This window comes from Mustela nivalis (assembly GCF_964662115.1).
Source record: "Mustela nivalis genome assembly, chromosome: 2".
Taxonomy (NCBI): domain Eukaryota; kingdom Metazoa; phylum Chordata; class Mammalia; order Carnivora; family Mustelidae; genus Mustela; species Mustela nivalis.
In genome coordinates, this window is record NC_139021.1 from 93,689,977 (window position 1) to 93,708,278 (window position 18,302).

General features: G+C 40.6%; 1 pseudogene across 1 annotated transcript in view; it reads right to left on the reverse strand.

Moving 5' to 3' along the window:
- LOC309858718 (lipase member K-like) overlaps window positions 1-17,468 on the reverse strand; it is a 39,204-nt pseudogene extending 21,736 nt beyond the window's left edge. The window contains exons 1-4 of the transcript in view: window positions 17,358-17,468; window positions 14,844-14,958; window positions 8,769-8,966; window positions 1,023-1,132 (exon numbers count right to left, since the gene is read on the reverse strand). The product of the transcript in view is annotated as a lipase member K-like (transcript). The remainder of the gene's footprint in view (window positions 1-1,022; window positions 1,133-8,768; window positions 8,967-14,843; window positions 14,959-17,357) is intronic.
- Window positions 17,469-18,302: the final 834 nt, after the last annotated feature.

Below are 18,302 nucleotides of genomic sequence, written 5' to 3' on the forward strand. Positions count from 1 at the left end.
AAACTTTCCTAAACTTCTCAAGAAGAAAATTGGGTGATTCAAAATGCAGTGACTTTCCTGTCCCTGGAGAATTTAAGTCTACTCATAGTGCTGCAGAAAGGGTTCAAACATCCACTGGGGGGCATGGCCAGGTAGACCCCAAGGGCCACTCTACCTTAACCATACTCTGGTATCAGACAATATTTGGCCCACAATTTTGGCTTCCCATTCACTAGACGTGGCATGTCTTAGTTTGCTCAAACTGTAAATGTGGAAAACAGAATCCTCACAGGATGATTCTTTTGAATCACATATATATAAAACGGAAGGTATACTTTGGCATTCTTGCCACTGGGAAGGATTTCCAAGTTCAGCCATTTGTAAAACATGGAGGAAAATGGTCTTAAATGTTTCTAGGTTGCCATGAGGTATAGTATGTAAGATGCACAGCATCCAAAGACCTACTTTACACCAGAAACCTGGTCCGGATTCAGATGCAGAAAAGAGCCTGCTGGAGCTGCTATTAGTATTGTTGAGGCGTCTAGCTACATGGGGAGCAGGGCAGGGGGCGAAGTGCCTCATGCTATTGTCAACATGGCCCCATCAACCTCTAGCCTATCCCAGGGCCTCTGGGAACAAAAAGAAACAATAATTATGGCATATGATTTCCACAGTTTGTAGTTCTCTGATTTCTTTTTGGTGTTCTCATTGAATTGAAAGCTCTTTAAGGGAAAGACTGTATCATTTTTATCTTGGCTTTCCCTGTGTCTAAACCAGCATCCAGCAACCGTGTGTGGTATATACACACGTGAATAAGTCCCTCTCCCTCAGGCTTATCTGTCCATTTCCAAGTTCAGTCCTGAAGCAGCAGAAATCCCTGGTGTCCTCCTCACTTTATTTACTCTTCAGAAACCAGTCAGAGGAAATGGCTTCCCAGACCAAGTCCTCAAGTTTGAGACTGCACAGAGGAAAGAAGTCCTGAATCCTTTCATGAATCTGGAAGGTTCTCTGACACTCTCAGATCCCACCTGCCCTGAACATACTGATAGTGGTGCCTTGTGAGTGGCCCACATAATAGAGTCACTCTTGCCCAGTTTTCTCTATGATAAAATAGATTGTGGCTGGAAGGTCACAGCCAGCCATCTCGTCCATGCTGCCAAAGAGAAAGAACAACAAAACTGGAAAAAGAAACCATCCATTGTCGGGGAGGAGTCAAGATGGCGGAGAAGTAGCAAGCTGAGACTGCTTCAGCTAGCCGGAGATCAGCTAGATAGCTAATCTAAAGATTGCAAACACCTGAAAATCCATCGGCAGATCGAAGAGAAGAAGAACAGCAATTCTGGAAACAGAAAAACAACCACTTTCTGAAAGGTAGGACCGGCGGAGAAGTGAATCCAAAGCGACGGGAAGATAGACCCCGGGGGGAGGGGCCGGCTCCCAGCAAGCGGCGGAGCAACCGCGCACAAAATCAGGACTTTTAAAAGTCTGTTCCGCTGAGGGACATCGCTCCAGAGGCTAAACCGGGGCGAAGCCCACGCGGGGTCAGCGTGGCCTCAGGTCCCGCAGGGTCACAGAAGGATCGGGGGTGTCTGAGTGTCGCAGAGCTTGCGGGTATTGGAACAGGAAAGCCGGCTACAGAGACAGAGCAGACAGTAAGCTCACAGCTCGGTGTTACCTTGAACCGATCGCAGGCTCGGTGAGCTCGAGCGCGGCCTGAGGTCAGGCAGACGGGAGTAACTGGGCGCTGTTCTCTGAGGGCGCACTGAGGAGTGGGGCCCTGGGCTCTCGGCTCCTCCGGGCCAGAGACCAGGAGGCCGCCATTTGTGTTCCCGTCCTCCGGAACTCTACAGAAAGCGCTCAGGGAACAAAAGCTCCTGAAAGCAAACCCGAGCGGATTACTCACCCCGGCCCCGAGTAAGGGAGGTGTAATTCCGACTGGGGCAAAGACAGTTGAGAATCACTACAACAGGCCCCTCCCCCAGAAGATCAACAAGAAATCCAGCCGAGACCAAGTTCACCTACCAAGGAGTGCGGTTTCAATACCAAGGAGAGCAGCAGAATTCCAGAGGAGGAGAAAGCCAAGTACGGAACTCATGGCTTTTTTCCTGTGATTTTTTTTAGTCTTGCAGTTAATTTAATTTTTTCTTTTTCATTTTTTTTTTTTTTTTTCTTCTCGCCTTCGGGTAAAACTTTTTTTTTTTTTTTAACTGTTACCTTTTTCTTTTTTAACGATTTTTTACTAGTTTATCTAATATATATATATTTTCTTTTTTACATTTTTCCCAGGTGTTTTCTTTTTTAAAAAAAAAATTTTTTTTTCTTTTCCTTTTTCTTTTTTTTTTCTTTCTTTCTTTTTGAACATCTCTTTATCCCCTTTCTCCCCACTCACGATTTTGGATCTCTTCTAATTTGGTTAAAGCATATTTTCCTGGGGTTGTTGCCACCCTTTTAGTATTTTACTTGCCCCTTCATTTACTCTTATCTGGCCAAAATGACAAGACGTAAAAACTCAACGCAAAAAAAAAGAACAAGAGGCAGTACCGAAGGCTAGGGACCTAATCAATACAGACATCAGTAATATGTCAGATCTAGAGTTCAGAATGACAATTCTCAAGGTTCTAGCCGGGCTCGAAAAAGGCATGGAAGATATTAGAGAAACCCTCTCGAGAGATATAAAAGCCCTTTCTGGAGAAATAAAAGAACTAAAATCCAACCAAGTTGAAATCCAAAAAGCTATTAATGAGGTGCAATAAAAATTGGAGGCTCTAACTGCTAGGATAAATGAGGCAGAAGAAAGAATTAGTGATATAGAAGACCAAATGACAGAGAATAAAGAAGCTGAGCAAAAGAGGGACAAACAGCTACTGGACCACGAGGGGAGAATTCGAGAATTAAGTGACACCATAAGACGAAACAACATTAGAATAATTGGGATTCCAGAAGAAGAAGAAAGAGAGAGGGGAGCAGAAGGTATACTGGAGAAAATTATTGGGGAGAATTTCCCCAATATGGCAAAGGGAACGAGCATCAAAATTCAGGAGGTTCAGAGAACGCCCCTCAAAATCAATAAGAATAGGCCCACACCCCGTCACCTAATAGTAAAACTTACAAGTCTCAGTGACAAAGAGAAAATTCTGAAAGCAGCCCGGGAAAAGAAGACTGTAACATACAATGGTAAAAATATTAGATTGGCAGCTGACTTATCCACAGAGACCTGGCAGGCCAGAAAGAGCTGGCATGATATTTTTAGAGCACTAAACGAGAAAAACATGCAGCCCAGAATACTATATCCAGCTAGGCTAACATTGAAAATAGAAGGAGAGATTAAAAGCTTCCAGGACAAACAACAACTAAAAGAATTTGCAAATACCAAACCAGCTCTACAGGAAATATTGAAAGGGGTCCTCTAAGCAAAGAGAGAGCCTACAAGTGGTAGATCAGAAAGGAACAGAGACCATATACAATAACAGTCACCTTACAGGCAATACAATGGCCCTAAATTCATATCTCTCAATAGTTACCCTGAATGTGAATGGGCTAAATGCCCCTGTCAAAAGACACAGGGTATCAGAATGGATAAAAAAACAAAACCCATCTATATGTTGCCTCCAAGAAACTCATTTTAAGCCCGAAGACACCTCCAGATTTAAAGTGAGGGGGTGGAAAAGAATTTACCACGCTAATGGACATCAGAAGAAAGCAGGAGTGGCAATCCTTATATCAGATCAATTAGATTTTAAGCCAAAGACTATAATAAGAGATGAGGAAGGACACTATATCATACTCAAAGGGTCTGTCCAACAAGAAGATTTAACAATTTTAAATATCTATGCCCCCAACGTGGGAGCAGTCAACTATATAAACCAATTAATAACAAAATCAAAGAAACACATCAACAACAATACAATAATAGTAGGGGACTTTAACACTCCCCTCACTGAAATGGACAGGTCATCCAAGCAAAAGATCAGCAAGGAAATAAAGGCCTTAAACGACACACTGGACCAGATGGACATCACAGATATATTCAGAACATTTCATCCCAAAGCAACAGAATACACATTCTTCTCTAGTGCACATGGAACATTCTCCAGAATAGATCACATCCTCGGTCCTAAATCAGGACTCAACCGGTATCAAAAGATTGGGATCATTCCCTGCATATTTTCAGACCACAATGCTCTAAAGCTAGAACTCAACCACAAAAGGAAGTTTGGAAAGAACCCAAATACATGGAGACTAAACAGTATCCTTCTAAAGAATGAATGGGTCAACCGGGAAATTAAAGAAGAATTGAAAAAAATCATGGAAACAAATGATAATGAAAATACAACGGTTCAAAATCTGTGGGACACAATAAAGGCAGTCCTGAGAGGAAAATATATAGCGGTACAAGCCTTTCTCAAGAAACAAGAAACGTCTCAGGTACACAACCTAACCCTACACCTAAAGGAGCTGGAGAAAGAACAAGAAAGAAACCCTAAGCCCAGCAGGAGAAGAGAAATCATAAAGATCAGAGCAGAAATCAATGAAATAGAAACCAAAAAAACAATAGAACAAATCAACGAAAGTAGGAGCTGGTTCTTTGAAAGAATTAATAAAATTGATAAACCCCTGGCCCGACTTATCAAAAAGAAAAGAGAAAGGACCCAAATAAATAAAATCATGAATGAAAGAGGAGAGATCACAACTAACACCAAAGAAATACAAACTATTATAAGAACATACTATGAGCAACTCTACGGCAATAAATTTGACAATCTGGAAGAAATGGATGCATTCCTAGAAACATATAAACTACCACAACTGAACCAGGAGGAAATAGAAAGCCTGAACAGACCCATAACCAGTAAGGAGATTGAAACAGTCATTAAAAATCTCCAAACAAACAAAAGCCCAGGGCCAGACAGCTTCCCGGGGGAATTCTACCAAACATTTAAAGAAGAACTAATTCCTATTCTCCTGAAACTGTTCCAAAAAATAGAAATGGAAGAAAAACCTCCAAACTCATTTTATGAGGCCAGCATCACCTTGATCCCAAAACCAGATAAGGATCCCACCAAAAACGAGAGCTATAGACCAATATCCTTGATGAACACAGATGCGAAAATACTCAACAAAATACTAGCCAATAGGATTCAACAGTACATTAAAAAGATTATTCACCACGACCAAGTGGGATTTATTCCAGGGCTGCAAGGTTGGTTCAACATCCGCAAATCAGTCAATGTGATAGAACACATCAATAAAAGAAAGAACAAGAACCATATGATACTCTCAATAGATGCTGAAAAAGCATTTGACAAAGTACAGCATCCCTTCCTGATCAAAACTCTTCAAAGTGTAGGGATAGAGGGCACATACCTCAATATCATCAAAGCCATCTATGAAAAACCCACCGCAAATATCATTCTCAATGGAGAAAAACTGAAAGCTTTTCCGCTAAGGTCAGGAACACGGCAGGGATGTCCATTATCACCACTGCTATTCAACATAGTACTAGAGGTCCTAGCCTCAGCAATCAGACAACAAAAGGAAATTAAAGGCATCCAAATCGGCAAAGAAGAAGTCAAATTATCACTCTTCGCAGATGATATGATACTATATGTGGAAAACCCAAAAGACTCCACTCCAAAACTGCTAGAACTTATACAGGAATTCAGTAAAGTGTCAGGATATAAAATCAATGCACAGAAATCAGTTGCATTTCTCTACACCAACAGCAAGACAGAAGAAAGAGATATTAAGGAGTCAATCCCATTTACAATTGCATCCAAAACCATAAGATACCTAGGAATAAACCTAACCAAAGAGACACAGAATCTATACTCAGAAAACTATAAAGTACTCATCAAAGAAATTGAGGAAGACACAAAGAAATGGAAAAATGTTCCATGCTCCTGGATTGGAAGAATAAATATTGTGAAAATGTCTATGCTACCTAAAGCAATCTACACATTTAATGCAATTCCTATCAAAGTACCATCCATCTTTTTCAAAGAAATGGAACAAATAATGCTAAAATTTATATGGAACCAGAAAAGACCTCGAATAGCCAAAGGGATATTGAAAAAGAAAGCCAACGTTGGTGGCATCACAATTCCGGACTTCAAGCTCTATTACAAAGCTGTCATCATCAAGACAGCATGGTACTGGCACAAAAACAGACACATAGATCAATGGAACAGAATAGAGAGCCCAGAAATAGACCCTCAACTCTATGGTCAACTCATCTTCGACAAAGCAGGAAAGAATGTCCAATGGAAAAAAGACAGCCTCTTCAATAAATGGTGCTGGGAAAATTGGACAGCCACATGCAGAAAAATGAAATTGGACCATTTCCTTACACCACACACAAAAATAGACTCAAAATGGATGAAGGACCTCAATGTGCGAAAGGAATCCATCAAAATCCTTGAGAAAACAGGCAGCAACCTCTTCGACCTCTGCCGCAGCAACATCTTCCTAGGAACAACGCAAAAGGCAAGGGAAGCAAGGGAAAAAATGAACTACTGGGATTTCATCAAGATCAAAAGCTTTTGCACAGCAAAGGAAACAGTTAACAAAATCAAAAGACAACTGACAGAATGGGAGAAGATATTTGCAAACGACATATCAGATAAAGGACTAGTGTCCAGAATCTATAAAGAACTTAGCAAACTCAACACCCAAAGAACAAATAATCCAATCAAGAAATGGGCAGAGGACATGAACAGACATTTCTGCAAAGAAGACATCCAGATGGCCAACAGACACATGAAAAAGTGCTCCACATCACTCGGCATCAGGGAAATACAAATCAAAACCACAATGAGATATCACCTCACGCCAGTCAGAATGGCTAAAATCAACAAGTCAGGAAATGACAGATGCTGGCGAGGATGTGGAGAAAGGGGAACCCTCCTACACTGTTGGTGGGAATGCAAGCTGGTGCAGCCACTCTGGAAAACAGCGTGGAGGTTCCTCAAAATGTTGAAAATAGAACTGCCCTATGACCCAGCAATTGCACTATTGGGTATTTACCCTAAAGATACAAATGTAGTGATCCAAAGGGGCACATGCACCCGAATGTTTATAGCAGCAATGTCCACAATAGCCAAACTATGGAAAGAACCTAGATGTCCATCCACAGATGAATGGATCAAGAAGATGTGGTATATATACACAATGGAATACTATGCAGCCATCAAAAGAAATGAAATCTTGCCATTTGCAACAACATGGATGGAACTAGAGCGTATCATGCTTAGCGAAATAAGTCAAGCAGAGAAAGACAACTATCATATGATCTCCCTGATATGAGGAAGTGGTGATGCAACATGGAGGCTTAAGTGGGTGGAAGAAGAAAAAATGAAACAAAATGGGATTGGGAGGGAGACTAAACATAAGTGACTCTTAATCTCACAAAACAAACTGAGGGTTGCTGGGGGGAGGGGGTTTGGGAGCAGGGCGTGGGATTATGGACATTGGGGAGGGTATGTGCTTTGGTGAGTGCTGTGAAGTGTGTAAACCTGGTGATTCACAGACCTTTACCACTGGGGATAAAAATATATGTATATAAAAAATAAAAAGTTAAAAAAAAAAAAAAAGAAACCATCCATTGTCAGGCCTGCAATATTTAGACATGTTGATTGCAGGTATAGAGACATAGCTTTTGTCAGTTTCAGACTACAGTCAATATAGAACTTTGGCATCTCGGCAAGTTTTGGGGATGTCCCCTTGATTGTAAGAGACACATGGTGAAAAGACCAGAATTGGAAAATTCTGCTTTGCAAAGGCCCAGAGAGCATTTCCCTGTAAGCCTTGTCATAGTTCATTAAATTCTATGGCAGATTTACCAAACCCCCTTGAAAAGAACAGTGTCTGGAATGCTTATGTTAAAAGCAGACTAAAGCAAGCAGATCTTCAGGTGTCAGCCCAGAAAGATGGAATCAGAATTTCCAGGGAAGTGGCACAGCGATCTGTGTATTTATCAATCACATTAGCTGCTTTGCTGATGTAGCTGGGAAAATGCTCAGCTAGGGAATGATCGTGGTACCTGTACTCGTGTTGTCACAGATTGGCACTGGGGTGAGGAATGAGGAAATACCGAGAAAGGCATCAATGGCTTTAGTGGCCAGTAAGGCATGCTTCTTAGCTCCTGGGCCAAGATGGATGGTCGTTCCTGGCTGCTGTGGCTTATAGAGCAGACCATTCCCTAGGAGCTGTTGCTGGCAACTCTGCTATTCTGTCATTATGTGCCCTCAGGCTTTCTTTTTATTTCCCTGGGACCCCGACTCCAGGCCCAGGTCTCAGCCCTGCCAGCCAATGGTTTATTCCTCCTCAGCAAACAAACATTGGAGGTACCACTTGTGCAGACTCACCCAGGGTTCACTCTTGGCTTATCATAAATGTCTGGGCCTCAAAATTTGCACCCAGAACCTTGTTTCTGGTCCCATTTCTCCATCAATTTCTACTTGAACAAGCACCCCATGTAAGCTTCCTTTGGGGTACACAGTGGCCAAGTGATAGTCCTGGAATTAACCTTCCTAAAAATGAATTTTGATTTTTCTTTTTGCATATATATTTTGCACACACACAAGCACACACACACCAGCAAGCGGGGTTTTTAAAACAAACAACAATGCAGTGAATAAGGGAATTTCTCCAGAGCCTGTGTAGAGGAAGAAACATTTGTTTCATTCTTATGGATTCCACTGAGTTGTGTGTGAACAGAAAGGGGAAAACCCAAGGGTGTTTGTGTCCATGAACAAGGTAAACCCTTTATTTATTAGAATGCAGCTCCTTACCTGAAGGTCCAGTATTCTTGAGATTTGGGTGAGAATTTCAAGTGTTTCTTGGACCAGGTGTTGCCTCGGCTATTCCCCATTCACACATCATAACCGCGATCTGCCGGAAGGAATGCCAGGCTGTTGTTCGGAAGATTGCATATCCAGTTAGTGGCAGACGTGATTAAGCCATTTGCAAATACAAGACCAGTCTCAGAGCTGAAACACACACGGGCAACAAGATTCTCATGTCTCCATGCCCTCAGGGTCTGTAGGGGAATCCTCTTTCCTGACTTCCTCTAGCAGAACAGAGGGCAAGAGATGGCATTTGGCACCTGACAAAAGTGGCTTTGAATCCTCTGTGAACAACTTACTTGGGCAAGTAATTTGTCATCTTCTGTCTTATTTTTCTCTTTGTAAAATTTGGATTATATATACTGTTTTATGTTGTTCTGTGGGCACTGGAGTCAGGGTGTTCTTGCTCAAAGTCTATTCTACTACATATTAGCCCCTTGTGCCTCAGTTAATTTATCTGTATAATGGGCAGTGATAACAATGCTATCTCCTAGTGTAGTCAAAAGAATTAAATTAGAATTAAAATACTTAGGGGCTCCTGGATGGCTCAGTCAGTTAAGTGTCTGCCTTTGGCTCAGGTCATGATCTCAAGGTCCTAGGATGGAGCCCTATTTTGGGCTCAGCACTCAGTGGGGGGAGGGGTGTCTGCTTCAGGATTCTTTCTCTTCATCTCTGCTCCCCCCTGAACTTTTCCTCTCTCACTCTCTCTCTAAAATAAACAAACAAATCTTTAAAAAATACATAAAAGACTGTCCAGCATAATGAATCATTTCTCTCTGACTATTCATATCAATAAGGCTTGCTGTCTCATGGAGCATCTGACTACCAAACTAAATTTTTCTCGAAATAATAACAGAAACATTAAAAAGTGCCATTTTTGAATATTGACTGGGATCCAGGCACTAGGCTCGATTTTACACACGCCACATGGTCTCATTCACATTGTCAGAAAGCTAAACAACAAAAGGCAAGGTGTTCAGGAATATGTTATGCAAAGTGTAATTGAAAAGTCCTGTTCACAATGTAGAACTGGGACAGCTTGATGAAGAAGAAGGTGGGAACTGGTGTTGAGACACAAACAAGAGAGAAAGTGACAATGGTGTTCTTGTCTTTTACAAAGGGTTTGTAACTGTGCTGGTACCCAGGACCCCCTCAGCTCCCCTGGGCTCGACCAGTTTCTGGGGATCAGACAGCTACACCGGGGTCCCAGAGAGCCTTCTGTCACCCAGACACAAGAAACTAAACTTTACGTTCATTTAGTCTACCTTTGGAGGAAACGGAAAGAAGGAGTGTTATTAATTCTGCTCTGTTATTGCTAAAGAGCAGCCATAAGCCATAGCCCACCCTGGATCTTCTCACTGTAGAGTCAACTGTCCAGCTCACACATTTCCCAGCTCAGCGAGGAGTCTGCTTCTCTCTCTACCCTTCCCCCTGCTAATGAGTTCTCTCCCTCTTTCTCTTTCTCCCTGTCTTTCAAATACATAAATAAAATATAATCTTCTAAAAAATCGGGTCAGATTTACTTAAAACATGAAGTCCCAATGACTTAAGAAGAGAACTAATTACAAATGAAGTAAGTTGCAAAGCTGTTGGGATAGCTGAAGAAAAAGACAGTGATCATGTCCAAGCCTAGACTTGAGGAATACTGAAGCAGAAAGAAGTTTTCAGATAAGAGAAAGATTGGAGGTAAAATTGGTAGATCTTGGCAACTCACTTCATATAGGAAGTGATGAAGAAGAAAGTGTCAAGTTGACTCCTAGGGTTCTGGTTTGTCAGCCTGACAAGGGTATCTCCAGAACAAGACCAAGATTTCTTTCATGCTTTTTTGGAAGGAAAATGTGATGGAGTATAAAAAGATTAAATAAACAGTGTACAGTTAACCTTTGAACAACATGGGTCCACTTATGCGTGGCTTTTTCTTTTTTTATTTTCAGCATAACAGTATTCATTATTTTCTCACCACACCCAGTGCTCCATGCAATCCGTGCCCTCTATAATACCCACCACCTGGTACCCCAACCTCCCACCCCCCTGCCACTTCAAACCCCTCAGATTGTTTTTCAGAGTCCATAGTCTCTCATGATTCACCTCCCCTTCCAATTTCCCCCAACTCCCTTCACCTCTCTAATTCCCCATGTCCTCCATGCTATTTGTTATGCTCCACAAATAAGTGAAACCATATGATAATTGACTCCCTCTGCTTGACTTCTTTCACTCAGCATAATCTCTTCCAGTCTGGTCCATGTTACTACAAAAGTTGGGTATTCGTCCTTTCTGATGGAGGCATAATACTCCATAGTGTATATGGAACACATTTTCCTTATCCATTCGTCCGTTGAAGGGCATCTTGGTTCATTCCATAGTTTGGAAACCGTGGCCATTGCTGCTATAAACATTGGGGTACAGATGGCCCTTCTTTTCACTCCATCTGTATCTTTGGGGTAAATACCCAGGAGTGCAATTGCAGGGTCAAGGGAAGTTCTATTTTTAATTTCTTGAGGAATCTCCACACTGTTCTCCAAAGAGGCTGCATCAACCTGCATTCCCACCAACAGTGGAAAAGGGTTCCCCTTTCTCCACATCCCCTCCAACACATGTTGTTTCCTGTCGTGCTAATTTTGGCCATTCTAACTGGATTAAGGTGATATCTCAATGTGGTTTTAATTTGAATCTCCCTGAGGGCTAGTGATGATGAACATTTCTTCATGTGTTTGATAGCCATTTGTATGTCTTCATGGGAGAAATATCTGTTCATATCTTCTGCCCATTTTTTGATATGATTGTCTGTTTTGTGTGTGTTGAGTTTGAGGAGAGTTCTTTATAGATCCTGGATATCTAACCTTTTGTCTGTACTGTCGTTTGCACATATCTTCTCCAATTCCGTGGGTTGCCTCTTTGTTTTCTTGACTGTTTCCTTGGCTGTGCAGAAGCTTTTGATTTTGATGAAGTCCCAAAAGTTTATTGTCGCTTTTGTTTCCTTTTCCTTTGGAGACATATCTTGAAAGAAGATTACTGCCTATGTTCTCCTCTAGGATTCTGATGGATTCCTGTCTCACATTGAGGTCTTTTATCCATTTTAAGTTTATCTTTGTGTATGGTGTAAGAGAATGGTCGAGTTTCATTCTTCTACATATAGCTGTCCAGTTTTCCCAACACCATTTATTGAAGAGACTGTCTTTTTTCCACTCTATATTTTTTCCTGTTTCATCGAAGATTAAATGACAATAGAGTTGAGGGTCCATATCTGGGCTCTCTACTCTGTTCCACTGGTCTATGTGTCTGTTTTTATGCCAGTACCATGCTGTCTTGGTGATCACAGATTTGTAGTAAAGCTTGAAATTTGGTAATGTGATACCCCCCGTTTTATTTTTGGTTTTCAAAATTTCCTTAGCGATTAGGGGTCTCTTCTGATTCCATACAAATTTTAGGATGATTTGCTCCAGCTCTTTGAAGAATACCGATGGAATTTTAATCGGAATGGCATTAAAAGTATAGATTGCTCTAGGCAGTATAGACATTTTAACAATGTTTATTCTTCCGATCCAAGAGCATGGAATGGTCTTCCATCTTTTTGTGTCTTCTTCAATTTCTTTCATGAGTGTTCTGCAGTTCCTTGAGTACCAATCCTTTACCTCTTTGGTTAGGTTTATTCACAGGTATCTTATGGTTCTTCGTGCTCTAGTAAATGGAATCGATTCTCTAATTTCCCTTTCTGTATTTTCATTGTTAGTGTATAAGAAAGCCACTGATTTCTGCACATTGACTTTGTATCCTGCCACATTGCTGAATTGCTGTATGAGTTCTAGTAGTTTGGGGGTGGAGTTTATTGGGATTTTCATATAAAGAATCATGTCATCTGCCAAGAGAGAGAGTTTGACTTCTTCATTGCCAATTTGGATACCTTTTATTTCCCTTTGTTGTCTAATTGCTGTTGTTAGGACTTCTAATACTATGTTGAACAAGAGTGGTGAAAATGGGCATCTTTGTCTTGTTACTGATCTCAACAGGAAGGCTGCAAGCTCTTTCCCATTGGGGATGATATTTGCTGTGGGTCATCATAGATAGGCTTTATAAAGTTCAGGAATGTTCCCTCTATCCCTATACTTTGAAGCGTTTTAATTAGGAACGAATGTTGGATTTTGTCAAATGCTTTTTCTGCATCAATTGAGAGGACCATGTGGTTCTTCTCTCTTCTCATATTAATTTGTTCTATCACATTGATTGATTTGTGAATGTTGAACCATCCTTGTTGCACAGGGATGAATCCCACCTGGTCATGATGGATAATCTTTTTAATGTGCTGTTGGATCCTGTTGGCTAGGATCTTTTTGAGAATTTTAGCATCCATATTCATCAGTGATAATGATCTGAAATTCTCCTTTTTGGTAGGGTCTTTGCCTGGTTTGGGGATCAGGGTAATGCTGGCTTCATAGAAAGAGTCTGGAAGTTTTCCTTCTGCTTCAATTTTTTGAAACAGCTTCAGGAGAATAGGTGTTATTTCTTCTTTGGAAATTTGATAGTATTCCCCAGGGAATCCGTCAGGTCCTCGGCTCTTGTTTTTTGGGAGTTTTTTGATCACCGCTTCAATCTTGTTACTAGATATCGGTCTATTCAGGTTGTCAATTTCTTCCTCATTCAATTTTGGGAGTTTATAGTTTTCTAGGTATGTATCCATTTCATCTAGGTTCCTAAGATTATTGGCATATAAGTGATGATAATAACTTCTGATGATTGTTTCTACTTCCTTAGTGTTAGTTGTGATCTCTCCCTTTTCATTCATGATTTTATGAATTTGGGCTTTCTCTCTTTTCTTTTGGATTACTGTGGCCAATGGTTTATCGATCTTATTGATTCTTTCAAAAAACCAGCTCTAGTTTTATTGATATATTGGTTTCTACCTCATTGATCTCAGCTCTAATCTTGATTATTTCCCTTATGTGTGGAGTTGGTTTGATTTGTTGTTGATTCTCCAGTTCTTTAAGGTGTATAGACAGTTGCTGTGTTCTGGTATTTACAGTTTTTTTCGAGGGAGGCTTGGATGGCTATTTATTTCCCCCTTAGGACTGCCTTTGCTGTATCCCATAGGTTTTGGACTGAAGTGCCTTCATTCTCATTGATTTCCATGAATTATTTCAGTTATTCTTTGATCTCCTGGTTGATCCAAGCATTCTAAAGCAAGGTGGTCTTTAGCTTCCAGGTGTTTGAATTCCTTCAGAACTTTTCCTTGTGATTGAGCTCCAGTTTCAAAGCATTATGATCTGAGAATGTGCAGGGAATAATCTCAGTCTTTTGGTATCAGTTGAGTCTTGATTTGTGACCCAGTATGTGGTCTATTCTTGAGAATATTCCATGTGAAATTGAGAAGAATGAGTATTCTGCTGTTTTAGGGTGGAATGTTCTGTATATATCTATGAGGTCCATCTGGTCCAATGTGTCATTCAATGCTCTTGATTCTTTATTGATTTTCTGCTTCTATGATCTGTCTATTTCTGAGAGAGGCATGTTAAAATCTCCTACTATTAGTGTATTTATATCAATATGACTCTTTATTTGATTAACAGTTTTTGATAAATCCAGTACAGTCCTCTAAGTGTATTTTTTATTCCTTATGATTTTCTAAACATTTCCTTTTCTCTACCCCACTTCACTGTAAGAATACTGTATATGATGCCCATAACAGACAAAGTATGTGTTAATTGACCATTTATGTTATTGACGACGCTTGTGGTCAACAGTAGGCTATTAGTAGCTAAGTTCTGGGGGAGCCAAAAGTTACACGTGAGTTTTCAGCTGCTTGGAGTGGGGGTAGTGGTGTCCCTAACTCCTGTGTTCTTTGTTCCAACTGTGTATCTAAATGCTTGAAAAACTCCAGAAGATTCTACGAGTGAAATGGAGTGAGACTGGTGGAGGTGATGAGTTTTTTATTTCAGAACAAAAGCTGCCTGTCTGCTCTGCTTCTCTCAGCATCCCCAGAAATCTCTGCTGTAGACATTCTTCCTTCCATAACAAAATAAATCCTACTTGTTCTGGGACATCCTCTTCCATGAGGAATCCGGTAAATTCTGAGGACATAACCATCTTTGGTCACGACATCATACTCTTCGCAAGAGTAACCCCAGTAGGAAATAATCTGGCTCTGAAAAGAGAAGAGGAAAACAACACAACCATGATGTCACCTCTCGGTTTGTATACCTACACTGCAGTATTGCACTTTGAATTACACAACCTACTGTTCAGCTAAGTACTGGGATAGAATGTAGCAGGAAAATCAGGATCACCTGAGGAAGATTTTAGAAGAAGGTTGCATGCAAAGGCAGGGGAAGGCAAGGTAGGGTGATCATACCTCCTGATATTATTAATGCCACCCAGGTTCATTCTCAAAATGTTTGGGAAAAAAATTGTATGGCCATGGTCAGCTACTGAGGGAAGCCATGGGGATTGTATAAGACTCCATGGTGGGTAACAAGTGATCTATGACTAGACAACCTTAAAGGGAGGTAGGAGAAAGTAGTCACCAGGCCCAGAATGAGATAGGTAGAAAGGGCCACATGGTGAAGGAGACAGCCCACCTAAGGAGACCACGTGGAGGAAACGAGGGCAATGAATCATCCGACCTCCCTCTTGTCCTTCTGATCTCTGCTTAAGATTTAAAAGGGCTGAACTGAACTGAAATCAATGTCAAAGGAGCTTGTGGACCTAGGTCAGCTTGTTGACCAGAGGGAAAGATGCAAAGAAGAGAGAGTGAACCCAAATGAAACCTCCTGCGCAGATAGATACACAGGCAGGAGGGGAAATGTTTGCTGGTCATCTTCAGCAGAAAGAGTGTGGTGTATATGTTCTGCTTTATTAATCCTTACAACAAGCCTTTGAGATGGGGTTGTACCCACTTACAACGGAGAAAAGGGAGTGTCAGCAAGCTTCACAATCTATCTGAGATTGTATGCTAGGAAGAGAGAAAGACAAAATTAAAGCATAAGGAAGCTTAGCCCCAAAGCTCATGGCTTTACCACAGTATTACGCAGGTACCCATGCAAAGTGCACAAAAGATGTGCATATGCATTTAAAGCAGTGGTTATGAGCCTAGACTCTAGAGACAAACCACATGGCATTGAAAGCTAGTTCTTTATTTTCTTAGCTGGGCAACTCCAGACAACTTATTTAACCCTTTTGTCCCTCACCTGTAAAATAAAAACAATACTAGTATCTCTTCACAAACTTGTTCTGAGGACTTTACATAAAGTATCTAGAACAGTGCTTGGCACCTACAAGTGCCCTGGAGATGTTTATCATTCTCATTATCTTTATAGAATAATTAAGAACCCCAAGCACCCAGACCAGGAAGGAAGAGAATGTGTGTGAATATGAGAGAAAGAGAGAAAATTCCACATGATGACATATAGTCATGGACTGTGAGGTCAGCCATGTAGGAGGTTAGGGGTGCCTGCTGTTTACCATTGGGAGAGGAACAACAGGAGAAACTAATTAGACACTGTGGCAGTTTCATTCTTCTTAAAGTCTTAACACAGCCTTGACATGGGTGAGGACATCACTGGTGCAGAATGTTTCCAAGAGTATGGAGTAACCCACTGGAATGAAGACTATGGTGGAAACTGTTCATTTTCTTCCTTCCTTTATTTTCTTTCTTCCTTTCCTTTCTTTTCCTTTCCTTTCCACCTTTCTTCCTTTTTCTTTTCTTTCTTCCTTTCCTTCTCTTTTTTCCCTTATTTATTTATTTGTTTGTTTGTTTGTTTGAGAGAGAGAGAGATCACAAGTAGGCAGAGAGGCAGGCAGAGAGGCGGGGGTGGGGCGGGAAGCATGCTCCCTGCTGAGCAGGGAGCCCGGTGTGGGGCTCAATCCCAGGACCTTGGGATCATAACCTGAGCCAAAGGCAGAGGCTTTAACCCACTGAGCCACCCAGGTGCCCTCCCTTTCTTTTCTTTTCTTTTCTTTTCTTTCCTTTTCTTTTCTTTTCTCTTCTCTTCTCTTCTTTTCTTTTTCTCTCTTCCTTCCTTACTCTGTATCTCCCTCCCTCCCTTTCTTTCTTTCCTTCTTTCCTCTCCTTTTTTGACTAACACTGTTCCATTCCACTCTATTTCTTTTCACCTCTGGTATAAATTTCTCTATGTTAAGATACTTTCAGTTATAAACAACAGAAACCATTTATGGCTTATTAAACCAAGAAAAACATTGAAACAGCTCACAAATTAAAGAAATGACTTTAGAAAGAACTTCAGGGAGAATGCAGAGATACTCTGTGGAGGTCGTCAATATGAACCTATGGAACTGTTCTTCAGGAAACCACCATCAGATGGTAGCTCAAACCACCAGGGAATATCACTGCCTCAACTTGGCTCGTATCTTTCAAAGTTTAGATTAGCAACTTCCAGACCTGGTTAGCCCATGCCAGGGAACAGGGGCACGAACACAGATTTAGTCAATGCAAAACTGTTTGTAGACAAGCACACCAATTAGATCTAAAATGATGATACATTAATAATTTTGTATCTTAATGTTTGTTATTCATGAAAGACTTAATATATTCATATTAGCTTCAGGATTTGTTATACTTCCTATCTTGTGATAACCATATACAGGTCCAAGTAGAAGCATCCAGTATGCTGCTGTTAAAAGCTGCCGCATTTGGGGTCTGCCTAGAAAAGGAAATATTAATATATTTGTCATCAGAGAGAAGGCTACAAGTGAACTTTGTGTGATTCTTCTGTAATACGACTGCAGGAGAGAGTAGAAACATGATTCTAGATTGTGCTTTAGCAAGCAATAAACTTAATATTCAAGACTAATTCCAAGAAAAATATGAAATGATGAATCTTTAGTAAGAAAAGTAAGAAGGAATGAAGTAAGGAAGGAAAGCATAAACATCAAATAAGTCTCCACTACACAGCTGGACAAAAGAAGGGAATGTAGAATTTGCAGAGAAAGAAATATAGTGGCCAATATATTCATGAAGCACATTCAATGTCTCAATAGTTATCAAATGAATTAATTCCTTTTTTTCTGATCATAGGAGTAAGCATTGGCACAAACTTTACAGAGAGAAATTTATTACCATGACATACAAATTTAAAAATATTCATACTTTTCACTCAGTGATTGTTTCCAGCAGTCTATCCAAAGGAAAAATAATATGCATAATAATAAAGAAATACATATTATAAAATCACTCCTGATTATATATCTTAATATAGAGAAATTTACCAACTAAGAGATTGATAAAATAAAAATTATGGGCGAGGAAGAACGGTATTATCCAGCCATCAAGTACAATGTTTATAAGTGTTATGTGAAATCTCTATCAAATAATATTAAGGGAAAAGCAATGTGAATTGTGCACATATGTTGAGCCCAATGGAAAAAAAAAAGCAAATGACAGAGAGAGAAAAAAGACTGTCTGCTGCCAAACCCATCATGACTGACCCTAAGACCTGACTTTGACTGCCCGCTGCACCTACCCATCCACAT